Below are 19,707 nucleotides of genomic sequence, written 5' to 3' on the forward strand. Positions count from 1 at the left end.
TAGGACTATAGTTCCTATGATCCCTCACACTGGCTATTTTGGCTAAGGATGATGGGAGTTGCTCTCCACCCAAATCTGGAGAGATGCATTTTGTCCACCCCTTCTTTACATTCACACGCACAATAAATGGTGGTAAGGGAAGGAGAAATGCTTCTCCTTCCCCACACCTTATTTTACTGTGTCATTTGAGCTCTGCACATGACATCTGGGAATTGTTATTTTAAGGTGGACCATGTACTTTTTCAAACTACTGTACATCTCTCAACAATGCCAGTCTAGCACTGCCATGGGCTAAGCTGGCAGGGAGAATCTGGGAGTTGTAGTATGAGAAAGAAGGTTTCCCTGCTCTGTTTCCTTCAAAAGTATTGATGGACATTTGTCAGACTTTGGCACACATATGTTATAGGTTCCAAACCATATGGGCTGAAGTGAAAAGCTGTTGTGTTGGGGGATGCAGTTTTCCTCATTTAAACCTAAAATCATAGAATCAAAGAGATGAAAGAGACCTCAAGGGCCATAAAGTCCAACCCCCTGCCATTCAGGAACACAGAAGCAAAGCACCCCCAACAGATGGCCACCGAGCCTCTGCATAAAACCCTCTAAAAAAGAAGATTCCACCACTCTGCGAGCAAGTGTGTTCTACTATCAAACAGCTCTTACTATCAGGAAGTTCCTCCTAATGTTTAATCACCTTTCCTGTACTTTTAATCCATTGCTCTGTGTCCTAGTCTTTGAAGCAGCAGAAAAGAATCTTGTTCCATCCTCAAGGAAACACCCCTTCAGATACAGTTGGCCCTCCTTATCCATGGATTTTTTTATCCACAGATTCAAGCATCCACAGCTTGAAAATATCCAAAGGAAGTATAAATTCTAAAGAGAAAACTTTGTTTTTGTCATTTTATATAAGGGACATGATTTTGCTATACCATTGTATTTAATGGGATTTGATCATCCACAGATTTTGGTATCCACGGGGGTCCTGGAACCAAACCCCAGCAGATAGCAGGGACCCACTGTATTTAAATTAGAGTCTCATATCACCTCTTAACCTTCTCTTCTCTTAATTAGTGATGTAAATAAATCTTGTCAGAATTCAATAAACACACAAAATATTGGTTATTCGAATATTTCATAAGCTTTTTTTAAAGAGAAGAAATTATTATAACTTCTCAATCAATGAGTAAGAATTTTGTTTTTTAATCATTTGCAATTGAAGTGAAGGGACAGGACCTTTCAGCTGATACTTCAATGGTCAGGATTTGCATATTTTGCATAAGTAAAGCTACCATTCATATTGGGCTTTACCAAAGGCTATTTCCTTTGTTAGGGTGATGTGCTCTCCCATCTTAGCCCCCAGCTTTGCTTTGAAAAACAAATGTGTGTGTAGGTGGTGGTGGATACCTTCAGACCTTCTCCCTTTTCTCATCATGCTCTCCCACTCAAATTCTTACAGAAGAGAAGAAGTGGGCAAGGTGCATTGAAGTGGCAAATGGCAATACTCTTCTGCCAAGCAGGAATTCTGCCATGAAGAAATCCTAGGTTTGAAAGTGATCCCAGAGGTCATTTGGTCCCGCCCTCTTCTACTGTGAAGGAATACCTAAGCTTCTAGAGTTGGATTTGGAGGCTGAGAGCATGTGACTTGCCCAAGGTCACCCAGTGACTTCCTATGGTGAAGTGGGAGGCTAGAGATCTAATCCCAGCTCAGCCATGTAAATCCACAGAGTGACCTTGGGTAGGTCACACTCTCTCAGCCTCAGGGACATTCTGAACTCTCCTTTCATAAAAGGAAACCAATCATAGGTTAAATAAATAAACTGTAGCTTTCATCATATTTCATGATCATGACAAATCAACAGGTTGAAAGGAGACAAAGCACCCTCCCCCATGAGAAGACAAATTTAGCAGAGAAAACATTTACAATTTCCTTCAGCTGCTCAGACTCTGGTCTGTAGTGATCCTCTCTTTATAACAATTAAACCAAAGAAAATAATGTTCATTTAGCTTCATCAGAAGCAAATTACTTGGAGCTGGATGCACACAACACAACTGGAAGAAATGCAGACAGCAGAGGAAGAGCAGTAGCCAGTGCTTCTCTTCAATGGTAAGTGTCTACTCTAATAACATATCCATTGCTACATACAGTTACATTGTTACAAGTAACATACATACATACATTGTTACTTCCTAAAAAAATTCAGGGCTAACAAAAAATTTTCAGGCCTCACAACTCTAGTATGGTGGTCATCTTGTTGGAGTTGGCCGGATTCTTCTTCTCATTTATTTTTCAAAGCAAAGGTGTGAAGTAAGTAATCATTGGAAGAATTCCTTGTCTCCTTTCATCCTGTTGTTTTGTGATGAGCATGAATGATGATGATTCTGCCCCTCGATAAGGGGAGAATGTTTGATTTTGTTTCAAAATAATAGTAATAGTGCCACTGTATTCTGCTTTGGTCAGGCCCCACCTGGAATATTGTGTCCAGTTCTGGGCACCACAATTCAAAAAGGACATTGAGAAACTGGAGCGTGTCCAAAGGAGGGCGACAAAAATGGTGAAGGGTCTGGAAACCATGCCCTATGAGGAACGACTTAGGGAGCTGGGGATGTTGAGCCTGGAGAAAAGAAGATTAAGAGGTGATATGATAGCCCTGTTTAAATATTTGAAGGGATGTCATATTGAGGAGGGAGCAAGCTTGATTTCTGCTGCTCCGGTGAACAGGACCAGGAACAATGGATCCAAGCTGCAGGAAAAGAGATTCCACCTCAACATTAGAAGGAACTTCCTGACAGTAAGGGCTGTTCGACAGTGGAACAAACTCCCTCGGAGTGTAGCGGAGTCTCCTTCCTTGGAGGTCTTTAAGCAGAGGCTGGATGGCCATCTGCAGGGATGCTTTGATTTGGATTTCCTGCATGGCAGGGGGTTGGATGGCCTCCATACATGTTAAAGCTGCAATTTATTTATTTAACCTATGATTGGTTTGCTTTTGGGCAAGGAGAGTTCAGAATGTTCCTGAGGCTGAGAGAGTGTGACCTACTGAAGGTCATGCTGTAGATTTACATGGCTGAGCTGGGATTAGAAATGTAGCCTCCCACTTCACCATAGAAACTCACTGGGTGAACTTGGGCAAGTTACATGCTCTCAGCCTCCAAGTCCAACCCTAGAATCCTAGGTATTCCTTCATGGTAGAAGGGGGTTAGATGAGTTGACTTCTAGGATCCCTTCCAAAGCTAGCATTTCTCTATGGCAGAATTCCTGCTTGGCAGAAGAGCATTTCCATTTGCCACTTTACTCCATGCCTGCCCCTTCTTCTCTTCTGTGAGGGCCAGACTCTCTCAGCCTCAAGGGCAGCCCATGGGCAAAACTCCCCTTTATGTCAAGAAAACCCTGTGATAGGTTTGCTTTAGGATCACATCCTGATGTTGAACAGGGGGTCAGGCTATCCTTCCCCCAGGATCCTATGTATTCTTATGTATTCCTTCATAGCAGAAGAGGGTTGGATTGGATGGTCCTTGAGGGGCCATCCAACTCTACCATGTTGGGGCTGCAACCAAAATTTATTGGTTCAGATTGGGTTGTGTGTGTGTGTGTGTGTGTGTGTGCGCGCGCCTTCAAGTTTAATCAAGCTCAGGGATATTCTTTAAACCTCTGACAAACTTCCTTTTGACATGCTAATTGTGTTTGAAATGCAAACTGAATTAGCACCAACACACTTAGTAAATGTTTGCCTTATCTTTTACTGTCATTTGGGAAATCTGTGAAAAATTCTTCTCTCAGTCCCTGCCAGGGAAAGACAAAATAATATTTTAAAAGGGGACTTTTGAAGAATATTTTTAAAAAACAAAATCACATCTAGTTCTTAATGGATGAGAAGGAAAAAATGATTTGTCATAACACTACTCTTAACTTTATCTTAACCTTCTCCTGATCCCTCAGCTGCAATTTCTTTTGGCACTGGAGTGGGGGACATGCAGATACACCTCTTTTTAATGCATATATAGACTTTTTTTTGTGAAAAACATATGTGTTTGATTTGTGCATCCCTACACAAGAGTAGCTTCCCCTGCCTTATTTCCAATGCCATTCATAGCATGTTGTCTTATTTATTCATTTATTCCACACGTTCTCCTGGGAAAAAGACCCAGGCAGCTCACAGATAAGAACGGTTTTAAAACTTTACAATATTTAAAAAAAAAAAACACAATCAAATCGTCTCACAAAATAAATAAATGCATTAAACATACCAAAAGTTAAAAAACACAAATAAAACACCCACAAACATTAAACCTCTCTGATGATTATTATATATTAAAAGCCGTGCTTGAACAAAAATGTCCTTTGCTTCTTGCAGAAGAAAATCTGGGTGGGAGCGGTTTAGCTTCACAAGGGATGGGAGTTCCAGAGTTTGGGAACAGCTGCTGTGAAGGCTTTCCTTGTGTCCTCATCAGGCAAGTCTGTGCTGGTGGCAGGATTGAAAGAAAGCCTCCCTAAGTCTCCAGCCATGAGAACCAGTTTGCATTAGCGATGACATCAATTTGTCCAGAAAATGAAAGCCACTGAGGTGACTGGGTTACTGTGGACTAGAGTCACTGCACTATTATTCCACTTCAGCTGTCATTGCTGCATCCTACAGACCGGAGATTGTAGTGGTCAGAGCAACAAGGCAGCACTCTGGATACCCTTCCTAAACTCCACATCTCAAATCCATGAGATGCAACCATGGCAATAAGGTGAAATCATACAGCGATAAACTGGTAGTGTGAAAGGGCCCCGTCCATTTTACAGTTTAAATTGTGAAGATTGCATGGGATAGAGACGGGAGGAGCTGCTTGGGAAAGCTGCACAAATTAATATATATAAAAAATAATAATAATAAAATAATATCCTATCCCCCTCATTCAAATTAGTACATTACCATTATATATAAAACACGGCTGGCCCTCTGTACCACAGATCTTTATCACAGTTTCAACCAACTATGGTTGAAAATATTTTAAAAATTAAAGTTCCAAAAAAAAAAATTTGATTTGCCAATTATATAAGAGACCATTTTACTACACCATTTTATTTATAGGACTTGAGCATCCATGGATTTTCATAGCCACAGGAGATCCTAGAACCAAATCCAGCACATAATAATAATAAATAATAATAATAATAGAGTTTATTTGTGTTTCCCGCTCTCCAAAGATCAAGGCGGGATTAGAGCAATAAAATAATACAAAGTAATACCAAATATACAAAACGTTAATACAATCAATAAAACACAATATTCAGGAATCCTATTGAGTACTCCAAAATAAATTTATCAGTAATCACGTGGTTGACGTCAAAGTGGGCTATTGTCATCAACTTTTATATAGAATCTGGTAGATAAGCCTGTCGGAGAGATCCGTTTTGAGTGCTTTCTTAAAGGCATCTGGGTGGTAATGCAACGGATCTCTTCTGATAGGCCATTCCATAATTTTGGGATCGCTGTTGTAAACACCCTGTGGGAAGTTTGTTATTAACCTGGTACTATGATGTTCCAATAAGTACTTCCCTGATGTTCTGAGAGTGCGGGGCAGATTGTGTAAGGAGAGGTGTACCCGAAGTTAACTCGGCCCGAGCCATGTAGGGCTTTAAAGGTACAGTGGTGCCTCGGGTACGAAAATAATTCGTTCCCGCGGCCGCTTTCGTAACCCGAAAAGCCTTCGTAAGCGAAAACCCTCAGGCGCTAATGGGGAAAAGCGCGGCTCCCGCGGCTCCATTAAAATAGCGCCGAGTTTTTTCGTAACCCGAAAAAACTTTCGTAACCCGAAACAATAAATCCTATGGGATTTTTCGTATACCGAAAAATTCGTAAACCTGGGTATTTCGTATCCCGAGGTACCACTGTAATAGCCAATGCCTTGTCTTGGTGCGCGGAAGGTAATTGGCAGCCAGTGGAAAGATTTTAATACTGGTGTTATATGGTCAAACCTAGATGTACTGGTGACCAATCTGGCTGCCGCATTTTGTACCAACTGAAGCTTCTGGACTTCAATGCCCAGATGGAGATCATTGACTAAGGTGATCATGGCAGTCTCAACTCTGTATCCTGCCCTGAAGCCAGTTTGAAATGGGTCCAGATAATCAGCTTCATCCAAGACAGCCTAGAGCTGGAAGACAACTGCCCTCCCGATCACTTTGCCCAAGAATGGTAAAAGAGAGACCAGACTGTAATTATTTCTCGTCAGGGGATCCAGGGAGGGATTTTTTAAAAGTGGTCTAACAATTGGCATACCAAGGGCCTACTGTAAATAGCCAGGAACCTGTAGCGCAGTAACAGATGTGTGACTTGGAGTTACATGTTCATGACTGTTCTGTATTCATGTCCATATGTAGGCCCTAGTTTAGAGGTTATGTAAGTACAATGAAAATCTACAATTATTGGGCAGTAGCTGCTGCAGTTGTTGGAGGTCTGTTGCTCTGCTGCTCAGGATCATGCAACCAATCACTGATATGGGGAGTGTCTGGGAAAGCAGCCAAATGGTGAAGCTGATAAAACTGAGGCAGGCAAATGCAAACAATATACAGCTTTGCAGCAGCAAGGAAGCAAATAGAGCAAAACCAAAAGCCAGTCCAAGGTCCAGTGTTCCAGAGAGCAGGTCAGTGAGTCCAGTCCAGGGTCAAGAGTTCTAGGTCAATCCAAGGTCTAGGAAGCAAGGGGTCTGGCAACAAAGTCCAAGGGAGTCAGAGAGAGAAGCTTTTGCCAAGGAAAACAGATAGACTCTGACAGAGAGGCTCGGCGTCTCACAGGTGGTTATCTTAGGCCAGCTCCTTATCACAGCTGTTTGGTGATTAGTGAGCACTTCTCATATAACTTCCAGGAATGCTGGAGGCATGCCCTTTCTGTCCTTCTTTGGCTGAAGGTAGGTACCGGCTCATCCTGCTCTTCTATGTCTCCCAGGCCTGGACTCTGCTGGGGGAAGGCTGGGATGCTGAGTCACAGGCTCTGCTGAAGCTGGCAAAGCAGAGCTAGGGAGTGACTCAACCAAGTCTGTTGGAGCTGGTACAGCAGAACTATGTCCTGGCAGGGCAAAGCTGGGGCCTGGCTCCACCTCAGGTTCCACCTGCACCTGAGGGACCAACTCATCCTCCTCCTCCAAGTCCTCAGCCTGGATGGCCATGACAGGGAGGAACTGAAGACAGGGATCCTGTTTCTGCCTGTCACATTAGGGATTGCTCATGGCAGAGAGTGAAAATGGCAACCTGCCATTTCCTAAGGAGAACAGACCACTGTTGATCATATTGGTAGCTGCCTGATAATTAGGAATGTTGTGGAGAGATCATGCAAGAATTCAATATGTAGCACTGTAACTGTGGTGCTTTCGCATCGGTAAAGACCATGCAGGATTCCAGCCAACAGTAATAAAATCATACAAAATGTGAACAGATTGAAATAATTGATCCTCCATAAAAAGCTGTTAAAGGCACTGAACATATCTCCATGTAACTCCCTAAAATATTTTGCTAAATTTCAGGTCAGAGGCTGCTTATAAAAATCTGCTGCAATGAAATACTTTCTTGGTTGCAGGGTTCAGTTTACCCACATTTCTTAATATTTCATTCAGGCACAAACAAGGCTGTCCTATTAACTTTGAGTCTCAACAGACAGGTGTTAAAGGCCAGCACTGGGACGGAGTATGGTATCCACATAATGTACACCCTGACTCCATCCCATGCTGGTGTGACACTGTGCAACCCACCACATGTGGGCGGCATCATGGGGCTACTCTGGCACTGCATCCAGATGATGCAGTGCCAAAGGAGCACCGGCGGCTATGGCACCCTTTTTGTGGCACAAAAAGGAGCTGCTTTTTGAGGCTTCTTTTTGTGCCGCAGATTGGGGCCATGGCATATAGTTCCCATGGTCTCGATTCAGCACTGAAAGGGGTGGTCTGTTCAGCCTCTTACTTTGGCTATTTTAACGAGTGTCTTCCCCTTATGCAGGAAAGTATTCTTTTCCTGCCCTGACAAACAGAATGAGGTGGATTTCATATTCTTAGCAACATTGATGGTCTCTCTCTTGTCCTCTCTTTCCCAGAAAAGATCAGCTATGGGAATGTTTGTTTCAGCTTCCTGATCATATCTTCTTATGTTGATTCCTGAGGAGGGACAAAATGCCACCTCCTTCTGAGTGTTCTTTGTAAGCATTCTCTTCTTATCAAGTTGCTCTCACACAGCAGTTGCTTGAGGAACAATACTCCCATCAGATGATCAGCAAGCAGCAGGAAGCAATTTGAGTGGCATTGGGTAATGAAAAGTAGATATACTCTAATCACAACATGAAAGCTATGTTTTTCTTAGGGAGTTTTTAAAAATGATGACTTGAATCTTATGCTGAGATCCCAGCTGCAGATGAGCTGTCTAAAGGACAAACAGATATGCAATTCTTGCCATCAGCATTTTTCTGTGGCCTTCAGTTTTACTTTTTCTACTTCTGCAGTTTGGTTCCAATATGTACTGCTCACATCCTTTCCAGGTCTATAAAGAACATCATACTACCTTGGATGCAAGTTGGTACTAGATATTTGTAAAACCTCTATTAATGGATTCTTGTCTTGTGATTTGCAGTTATGATCAGCAAGATAAAAGGAAATAGATCATTATCTCCCTGATAATAAAGAACAAACCTGGAAATTAGCATTTTTAATTCTGATAATAAAGAGGAAAGGTAGAAGCAGCAAAAAGGATAAGAGGTATAGTCTTGTGGGCAGTGAGAAAAGAAAGAATAGTGTCTAGTTCTGTGGAAAGAAGTAAGGGTACAAAGAAGGAGAAGGAAGACAAATGGTCATATGGGTGCTTAAGTGTGTGGGGGGGGGAACATACATGGAGGCGAAACAGATTGCTCCACAGGAGCGGCTTGCCACCGCCCCTTTGTGCACTGGATTGGGGCTGCAGCAGTTACCCGCTATGGCCCCAACCTGGCATTTTTCCAGTGTAAAAAGTGGCAAAATGCCTCTCCATTTTGCACTAGGAAAAAGGTGTCTTTGCCATAGCAACCATTTTTCCATATTTCAGTGGTGTGCGGTATCTAAATGCCACAGTGCTGAAATACTGCAACACTGCCACTGTGTGGTTGCTAGGGCAGCTTCACAGCAGCCTCACAGTGGCTTGGGTGTGTGTGTCGTGCATACGCAATGCCCTCAAGCTGCCAGGATGTCTTTTTACCAGTCTGTTCAGCCCCTCAGTCAATACCATGAATAAGATTAGACAAAATGCCACAAAAGCATGTAAGCTTTTGGGTTCTCCAGTTTTTGTCAGGCTGGGGGGAAGAGGCAAAAGAGGCATGGTACAGACCGCCATTAAGCAGTGTACCGGCACCAATTCTAGGGTTAGGGAGTATGCGTCAACCACATGCTCCCTAACCCTAGTTTGTGTGGACAGCACCGTTATGCGGCAACGTCCACATGGGGCGTGTGATGATGACATCACATATGCACCGTGTCCAAATGGTGCAACACATGTGTGATGTCTCCGCTCCGCCCCAGGTTGCTTATGGCGGCCTGGCTGCGGCACATGAAGGAGCTCTGAAACGGAGCTCCTTTTTGCCACATGTGTCATTCCCGTGGCAATCAAACAGCCGCAGGAACAATGCCAAGGAGAAAGGGGCCAGGCAGCCCCTTTTTCCCATGGCTCTGGCTGTCGGGGTGTCCGGGGGCATGAAGCCCCAAGGAGACTCCTTTTCCATGGCAGGGAGAAGCAGCATTTTGCCACTTCTCCATGGCCTGGAAAAACGCCAGATTGGGGCCACAGGGATGCCGGTGAGTCTGCCTTGGCCCCAATCCAGAGCAAAAAGGGGCGGGTCCAGGCCACTCCAAAGTTCCCAAATTAGGACAAATATTCTAAACATGAGATCTGTAGTTAAATACATTTCCAAGATGGGGGCAGCAGAACAACTGGATCAATGGTAGGCTTGCAGATATTCGGGTACAGTGTAGCAATGCATACTGGGACAAAAAGATTGTTGCCATTTCAGAAGATATGATTGCAGCAACTCAGAGATCTGCCCCTGTTTTTTATAGAGTGCAATGCATTGGATTCTATTCTCTACTATTGTGTGAATTCACATCAGGATGATTGGCAGAGCCATTGCGGGAGGGTGGGGCTTTGATACCCTCCTTGAAGAAACCAGTATTTTCAAAAGACAGTCCAACGGACCAAGCTGAGGCACATCATGGGAGGCAGAGTCAGTATATAAGGACAGTATGCCCCCTCCCATCCTGCCTCTTTTTGACAATGCAGCCCACCCTACTGCCTTAAAGGCAGTGTGAACTTTGTTGGTTGCTTTGGGGCAGGGTAGGAATTTTCTCTCCTTTTCCTGGGGTTTTTTGCTTACCCCATACTGTCTGAAGGGACTGGAAATTGGCAAGGGGTGGCTGCTAAATAGGTTCACTGGCCCATATGGGGTTAAAGAATTGTTAGGTACCCACCATTGGCACCCCTTTGTGGTGAAAGTTTAGGCTTTTGATCAGCTTACACATCTCAAGGGACATGGAGTTGTGAGAGAACCTGCCTTTAGAGTTGACATGGGGTTTTTGCTCAACCTCAAAAATTTGAGGTAGTTTGGGGGAGAGTGTGTTATGTTTACTTTCCAGGACTGGCTGAGGATGCAAACTGAATCATCAGATTTACCTCAGGGTTTGGTGTTTGTGCCCAAAGGGAAGGCTGAAGAGGAGGTCTAGGATTGACACCTGGCTTCAGCTGGACCCACACCAGGCTTTCAGTTTATTCATTATGTCACAGTTTGACTTTTAAGATTTAAGTTCAAGTGCTTAGCTTTAAATAGGATTTAGGTCAAACAAATGGCCCTTTATTCATCCAGTTTAAGTGTCTGGTCTCTTTCTTTCATGATTGGGTATCAATGGGCAATGAATTGCAATGTCACAAATCATAGACCCTTATCACATATCAAAGGCAAGCCAAGACCCAATGAGAGAGAAGTAGGCTTCTGCTTACCTCACCCTATGACATCGAAGCACTTCTGTATTCTTTCCACAAGGAGATGTTAATAAAAGCATACCTTTTGCCAAATAGATTTTTCCAGCATGACAAAATGCATACTTTTATGACTATCTTCCTTGGGAAGAGAACAAAAGTGCTCCCAGGACACGCAGAGAAGTAAGCAGAAAGTTGCTTCTCTATTGCTACTTTTTGGCTTGCTTTTGACATGTGATAAGGCTCATATCCATTTAAAACAAATAAAGATACAATGACATGGACAGAATACTGAAACAATCAATGCTAATCTGGTTAAATGTTAGATTTAGACAATCCTACCTTTTGTGGAAACAATGATATTGAAGTGTCATCTAATGCACCAGTCTTAAACTGTTTCTCATGCCTTATTTTACTGTATTCTTATAGTTTATATTGCACCTTCTCTCTTGCACACCATCTTCAGAGGCTTCTACCCTTAAAGATGACCTAAAATAATTTTAAATAAACAAACAATGCCTGCATGTGCTGCTCTATTTATTTGACTTGCCACTTTAAAATTAGAGGGAAGAGGTCCAGGAAAGTTGTACTAGTTTCTTAAAACTAGTGATGGAAGTTATCCACCTAGTGCCACTGGTAATGCAAAACCAATAGATTAAGGGTTGTAGATTGGTTTTCCACTGGAGAATCTGGTCTATCAAAGCAAAATGCTCATGAAATTAGTAATTTCAATAAGTGCCTTCTGATTTAGAAGACATAGACAACAGATGTGTATATCCAGACTGACTTAATTCTTTATAATAAATTTAAGTATATGGTCACCTCCTCATTGAATGCATTTTTGAAAGAACATCATGGGGGGGGGGGGGATATTTAAGGTAAGCCATAAATGCCTTGTTCCCTTTCGAAAAACCCAGTTCTTTGTTAAGCTGAAGTTTCTCTTGCTGTGCACTATTGTTGGGATATAGAGTCACAAGGAAAATGTACAATGTGGGTTTTAATAGTAACCAGGCATCAAAGTGTTACTGTGAGCCATAATGAGTAGACATTTAAACAGGGAACAACATCAAAAGCGTTTTAAGAACTATTGCATAAAAAAGAGATAACTCTTGCTTTCTTAAGATAACTAAAGAAATTAATTGCCCTTGAACTGTAAAGCCTCTTCCATAGAGAATCAAGGAGCCATATACCAACCTGATTGTATATGGTGACAGTTAATCCAAATAATATTTAATTTAGGTATGAAAAACAGGGACAATTAAGATAGCACACAGTCGTGAATTATTAAGGCATGGAAACCACTTTTTCTACTCTAAGGGCTAAATGAAATATCACCCTGTATATCAGCTGAATTTCATTACAACTACAACTTTATTGCTGCGCTTCAAAAGAGAGATTTAGCTGTTTGCTTAGATCTGCATTGCTCTTAGGATGAACACATAAAAATGAACTATGAGAAGAATCTTCAGAAGTATTTGTAATGAAATATACAGTTGCCAAACAATTGCACTAATTGTGTCGATAATATCTGCTGCTACATTAAGGTTGTGAAATTTAAGCTGTATACCATAAAACAAAGATTATTTATGAGAATTGTAAAGGTGTATAGCTGGATCCTATACAATGCTTTCAACATCTGTCTTTCAAGCTATGTTTCATGCCATGCTAGCTAAATTAGCTTTGTAGCTTAAGTGAGCCATCCAGTTCTATCTCACTTACCTGTATTTGATTCTTTATTTGTTCAAAAAGAGCTGGCTGCAGAACTGCATCCTTCTGTGTTATCCAGGGCCATACTGAAGCCATTTTAGATTTTGTGTAAGATGCTATCACTAAATTTTAAAAGAAAAAACCTCATGATCCTCTTTCTTCCTGTTCATGAAGAAATCCTGAAAATACTGGCAACTCCTTTAAAAATATCTATAGAAATCCTCAGTCATCTGCACTGTCCAAATTTATTTTATTTATATATTTTTAAAAATGATTTACATCCTACTCTGTATTTGAAGATCTCAGGGCAGCATACAATCAAATCAATTAAACAGTAATAACAATAATTTTAAAATATGTTCAAAACATATTAAATAGAATATAAATTAAAAACCAGCCAATTTAAAAACCGTTAAAACAATTTTAAACAGCGAAACCATAGGACATGTGCAGCCCGGATAAAATCAGTCATGTCTGAAGGCTTTAATAAAAAGTCATGTTTTGACTTGACACTAAAATGATCCCAAAGTTGTCGCCTGACTCCCAACACTGGAGGAAGAGAGGATCTTCTACCCCTACTGCCAATTACTAAGGTCAGCTAGCCTTAGGAAAATATTTGTTGTATGATATTGGGCAGTGTATTTCAGCTCATAGCAAGAACATTACCTTCTTTGTTATCTTGTTTCTTCTTGTTGGCTTTGCTATTGTTCTCCTCTAGCTCTATTTTTCCTCAGTTCATTTTTGATCTGCTTTTTTTAAAACAGGGCACTGGATCAGAACAGTAACAACAAATAATTCAATTTATTCAACAGAGGCAAAAGAGGCAAGAGAAGAAGTATCTGCCATGAGACTGATCATAAAATCTTTGGCACGACTGTTGAGCATCTCTGCTGGACATTTCTATGTGTTAGCTAAGAACACCTCCATCATCCAGCCGAAGCCTGTCTTTTCACCTTCCTCTTCCATTAAGCAGCAGTTCTTGTCAAGCAAGCACACAGTTTTATTTCTTGTTTTTTGTCCAGATTGTGATGGATAATTTTCAACCTAGAACAATCAAAGCATGTAGGTTAACATGCCTCTTCAAACTATCACTGAGAAGGACTAAAAAAAACTTGGTGTAACCTTTTACATGTGGCAAATCCCAGTTCATGGCTAATTAGTGGCTGGTCAAGAGTGGAGAAGATATCAGAGAAACATCTGGTTATGTCCCTATCAGAGAAACATCTGGTTATGTCCCTATAACCAAACACAGAACACTGAAATCCTGTGCTGAGACTTTCAGAAGCTCTCCTTTCCCCACAGGTCTTGGTGGATGATGTAACTGCTCTTCATTTGCCTATATGGACAGTCAGATGCTTCTCTGTTATCTCCTGCTTTCTTCTGGCCACAGAATAGCCATGAACTGGAGACTATTAGATAAATGATGAGTCCTGCTGGGGGTGAAAATGAAGACATAACATACTGCATATACTCAACAATAAGCTGACCTCATGTATCAGTTGAGGGAAAGGTTTGAGGCCAAAATTATGGATTTTGAGATGACCCATGGATAGGTCGAGTGTAAAACTTGGAGACTCCTTCAGTGTGTGTATTCAAACAGCAAAATGGAAGCAGCAATCAATATGAGGCTTCAGTGTTGCACTTTTCATTCTTGAGACAGGGAAGCATGTGGGTGGGAGAGGGACTGTTAAACAAACAGCAATCAATCAGTCACCTAGGACTCTATCTGCTTGGCTCAGGACAGAAAGAAGCTGCATAGGAAAATCTGAAAGAGCTGCTATCACATTACCATATTGAGCCATAAATAAGTTGACCTAGGATTTTAGGGTCAATTTTTGGGCATAAATTTTTAGACTTATAGATGAAAATAAATATGGTAATTCTACCTACAGAACTTTCATGCTCCATTACCATAACCTTAACCTCTTTTGTTAAAAATGTTTCTTTCCAAGTACACATAAATTATCTCAAGTGGTAAAGATGCCCAGATGCTTTCCATTGGTCCATATGCAAAGAAAAGCATCAATTTACATTGCTCTCTGCTCTGTAGATAACAAGGATAAACTATGACCCAAGATTTGTCTGTTGCCTTGGTTAAAAGAAACTCACTGGCTGTGAACTGACTTAGAATAGAAGCAGATAATAAAATAACTGTGTAAAATAAACAATCCACAAGGTCCATGATCCACGAGAAGTTTTTTAAAAAGTTAGGCATATTTCTGGGCATAAATAAGATTGAGATAGTGACACCTATTTAGTAGTTCTCTGTTCCAGTTATGACAGTCTTCCACTGAGTAATAAAATGATTTTTTGTCCCCTTGCAAAATATTGCTACCCTCTAGTCTCTTTGAGGAGATATCTTCATTGTATCTAAACATCTGTCATTTTTCAGAAATTGGAATTAAAATGTCTGATTAAAATGGGATCCACAATCCTAGGATGCCTTTATTATCATATTTTGAAATGAGAGTGGGGAAAATATATCACTTCCACAAGCCCCTGTGGAGATTTCCATGATGGTTGGAATTGGGGGAAAAAATCAGAACAGGTCAAAAACCCACCACAATTCTTTTGAAAGCTAGACTTCCCACACATGTCAGGACAGTTGACATGCCCCATTACTATTAATACTAAAGAGATTATGGATTCTGTGTAAACTGAAAGTTGGCATTAAATGTCACTCCACTGAAGAATCAGTATTCCTTTCAAAAGCAGCATTTTCTATTCAATTATCTTTTTATTTGACTAACACAATTAATTCTCACCCATTGCAACTAATTTTAACTTGCTGCATTTTAAAGCTTTCCCCTGTTTAACACGAAAGTCTTGCATCAAATGTTCAAACACCAGTCTAGTCTTACTCTTGGGGCTTAAAAAGCATTGTAATTATAACTAATTGTTATCAAAAGATGTGACTACTTTGTCTTCTAGTTTTTTAAAACTTCCAGATTGCATAGTTGTATACATATCTTACAGACTTAAATCAAATTGCCAGTCCCAACTAGAGTAGACACATTAAAACAGTGGGACCTATATAACTGGTGGTGACTTGTTAAGGTCCCACTGAAAGGCAATGCCCTTCCATCATTTTATATGTGATTTACCTTCTAAGTATCATTGGTTTTTCACACTGGGGATTTTTTCAAATATAGACAGAACTAACATCATTGATAAATCACTCATTAAATTAAATACATCTGAACTGGTTCATATTATCTGGAACCAAGCAAGCAAGGACTCCTCTAAGAGCAAGCATCACACATAATATATTTTCCACAAATGAAAGAGGTTGTGCTTCAACATATGACAACTCTAAATGAGTTATGAAGGGACATTTCACTCAGAGAGTTGTTTCCTCAAATGCTCTGCTGTTCTAAGAACAATGAATTATCTTCAAAAGTTAAGTACCCAGCAAATCTAAGACTTTGATCGCATTCCACTGAATAATTTAGAATCATAAAGATACATTGCTGTAAATGACATGTCTGGTGTCCTCCTCAATATTTCAGTTCTTTTGGTTTTAGTACATGTGATAGTAAAATCTGCAAGTCCATAGTTCTGCATTCCATTGCCATTTTATCACCTAGGCAATGTAGCCATTAGTGGGGAGGGGGGAATGGAAACACATTAGTGTTAAGTGGCTATGATTTAATTAATGCTTAAGTGCTAATTGATTGCTAGACAGTAATAAATGGCCCCTTATTAAAAGGTGATACAAATGTCAATTTAAAAACAACTTATAACAGACACTGCTAAAAGGAAACTTAATCTGAAACTCTTTGGAGTAAAAGTGGACAAATAAATTAACATTTAGAACTCTTTTTTGAGGATCTGACCAGTTCAGCCAAAAGGCAGGCAGAAACTCTTGGTCGGAGTTACACTATGACATTTGGCCAACTCAAGCAATGACATCTGCAACTACAAAATCCCTCTCAGTGCATGTCTTCTCAGAACGTAATTTCAATTACATTTGCTTTCAGGCAATTGTGCATAGGATCATAGCCTCAGAGTACTAAAATGTACACTTCTCATCAATTTATGTGATATGGTTATCTTCTCAGGCATTGGGTCAAATTGTCTGAGGAGGAGGAAAGGCAAGGTCATCTCCAAAGATCATGCCTGATTTCCAACTATTTTTATTAATTCGCCTGCTGATATATCCAGTTTTGTAATGGTTAGTGTGATGGACTGGGACTCAGTATTTTAACATCCTTTTGCTCTGTTTTATGTACAACACTTTCAAGAACAAATAACAATATTTGTTCACAACCAAACCTATGATTTATGTTTTGGAAGGTACTGATCAAATCAATGCTTATTGGAATTTGCAAAGAGTACATTCCTTGAGAATTGCCAATCTGATGTTTATGTAAAGGTATAGTGCATATAGGGTTTTGTCCATACTGCAGAAATAAAGAGGTTTGACACAACTTTGACTAAATACTGGAATATATAGTTTGATGAGGTATCCAGCCTTTTCTGTGAGAAAAGTACCTCACAAAACTACAAATCCTACAGTTTTGTAGGATAGCATCATGTCAGTTAAAGTGGTGTCAAACAGCTTTATTTCTGAAGTATGGATACATCCTTGGTAGCTTCTTGTGCATGCACTATCCACTTAAATTTGCTTTCCCCACTGAAATGAATACAGCAGCACTTTGGAGGTTTCTGTGTACATCATAATTCCTCCAGTATATGCAATCTTTCCTTGAGAGGAAGAAAGGAGTGACAACAAAAGAATACATCATTCCAAAAGCTAGCCTTTTGCAACACTTCATATTTGGATTTTCTCCAAGACTTTGAATGTATTATCTTTTAAAATGAAATAACAGAAGTAGGAGGGAAGTACTATCAGCCATGTAATAATAAAACTTTGCAGGTCCCACCATTGCACTTGGTGTCAGATGCATGTTGCATCTGAGGCCAATTTAGATATCATGTCTTTTCAGGAATGAATAATGGATCTGAACCAAGATTAGGTCATAAAAGAAAAGAAGAGGAGGAAGGTCTAAGCAACCCAAAAGTCTCACAGTAGATTGTGAGATCTTCCGTGGATGACAGCAGTTTGAAGTCAAACATCTGTGGAAAGAGAGGTGATTGGCTCTGATGTTTGTGGGGTGAATCACAATGTAGGAACTTTGATGGCACTTTTCAAAGGCTCAGTCTGTTCAGAGGACAGGGCTACAAGCTTTGAACAGCTCCTTTGAAAGTTAAACTAAAACCTAGGGATTTGTCACTGATATTGAACCCAGTAACAGTGACTCTGTATCAGAATGGACCTGCTCAGGTTGGCTTACAGCAACACTCTCCCAGGGTTTTCTTGGCAAGATTTCTTCAGAGTGATGATTTTTTGTGGTTTTCTCGGGCTATGTGGCCATTTTTCTAGAAGATTTTTTTCCTGACATTTCACCAGCATCTGTGGCTGGCATCTTCAGAGAATACTTGCCTGGAAAAAGTTGGGTGTATATATACTGTGTGAGCCTGGGAATGCAGGCGTGATGGGAATGCAGGCTCACACAGTATATATAGACCCACTTTTTCCAGGCAAGTATTCTCTGAAGATGCCAGCCACACAACTGTTGCCTTTCCTTTCAGATTTTGACAGGCCCAACGCCATCGGACCTAAAGAGGAAGAGCCCTCCCCTGCCTCCTTCCAACTGTCATCTTCTGGCCTTAGAGGGAGTGAAAGGACAGGCCCAACGCCATCGGGCCTGAAGAGGAAGAGCCCTCCCCTCCATTCTTCCAACTGTCATCTTCTGGCCTTAGAGGGAGGGAAAGGACAGGCCCAACGCCATTGGGCCTGAAGAGGAAAAGCCCTCCCCTCCCTCCTTCCAACTGTCATCTTCTGGCCTTAGAGGGAGGGAAAGGACAGACCCAACGTCATCGGGCCTGAAGAGGAAGAGCCCTCCCCTCCCTCCTTCCGTCATCTTCTGGCCTGGGAGGGACAGGCCCAATGCCATCAGGCCCGGCCTTGATTAAGAAAAAGAGCCCTCCCTCCAGTCCATCTGCCTTGGTCCAGGCCTCAGAGGGAGAGAAGAAGTGCTGGACCTGATCCCCTCCCCCCCATTCCCTTCTTCTTTTGTATCGTGTCTTTTTAGATTGTAAGCCCGGGGGCAGCGAACCGTCTATTATCCCCTCTGTTGTAAGCCACCCGGATTCTCAGTGATTGGGCGGCATATAAATAAATCCTCTTCTTCTTCTTCTTCTTCTTATTATTATTATTATTATTATGGCCACATAGCCCGGAAAAAAAAACACAAAAAAAACCATGGATGCCGGCCATGAAAGCCTTTGTCTTCAGAGTGAGTTTGCCATTGTCTTCCTCTGAGGCTGAGAGAGTGTGACTTGCCCAAGGTCACTCAGTGGATCATTTCTGACTCTACAAAAGCTATGAAACTGGAATGAGGAAGTGTATGTAGCCATGCAGGGAACTCCAAGGGAAGTAGATGAAGCCCCAAAGCCTGCAAATCTCTACGCTTATTGTAGGGGGTTCCTCAACCACTAGAAAAGATTTTCAAAGGAATTGGTGGGGCTAGGAACATATACTCTCCTTTCTGTCCACAGAGTTCCACTCTAATAAACTGTGGGTCCAGCCCAGTATAACTGCCTTAAGATATTCCAGTTAGAAGCCCTTGACAAGCCAGACCTGTAACAAAATGTAGCAGTGAATAGTTATGTTCTGGAAAGACTGCTTCTGGACATAACTCTAGACAGAATTATTATAGTTCCTCCAGTTTGGGTCTCTTGGAGGAAATGAGAAGCACAGAGGTAGCAAAGGGTTGCTTGTTATGCAAAAAACATCCTTAAGGAAGACACATTATACCCTTCTTTAAGGTACCACAGTGGTTTTCCATGGCTAAGTGAGGATGAAATCCGGTTTCTCAGAATCATAGTCCAAGAGCCTTATTGCACTAGCCTCTTCTCCCACTAAATAGTGCTGTTTTCAAAATGCAGTTGGGACTTCTCTTTTCCCCCTTCCCTAGGGTATCTTTGGTATCTTTTGGGCATTGCAGTCTTCATTCATACTAAACATCTGATCATAC

Source organism: Sceloporus undulatus, chromosome 2 (assembly GCF_019175285.1).
Source record: "Sceloporus undulatus isolate JIND9_A2432 ecotype Alabama chromosome 2, SceUnd_v1.1, whole genome shotgun sequence".
Classification (NCBI taxonomy): Eukaryota; Metazoa; Chordata; class Lepidosauria; order Squamata; family Phrynosomatidae; genus Sceloporus; species Sceloporus undulatus.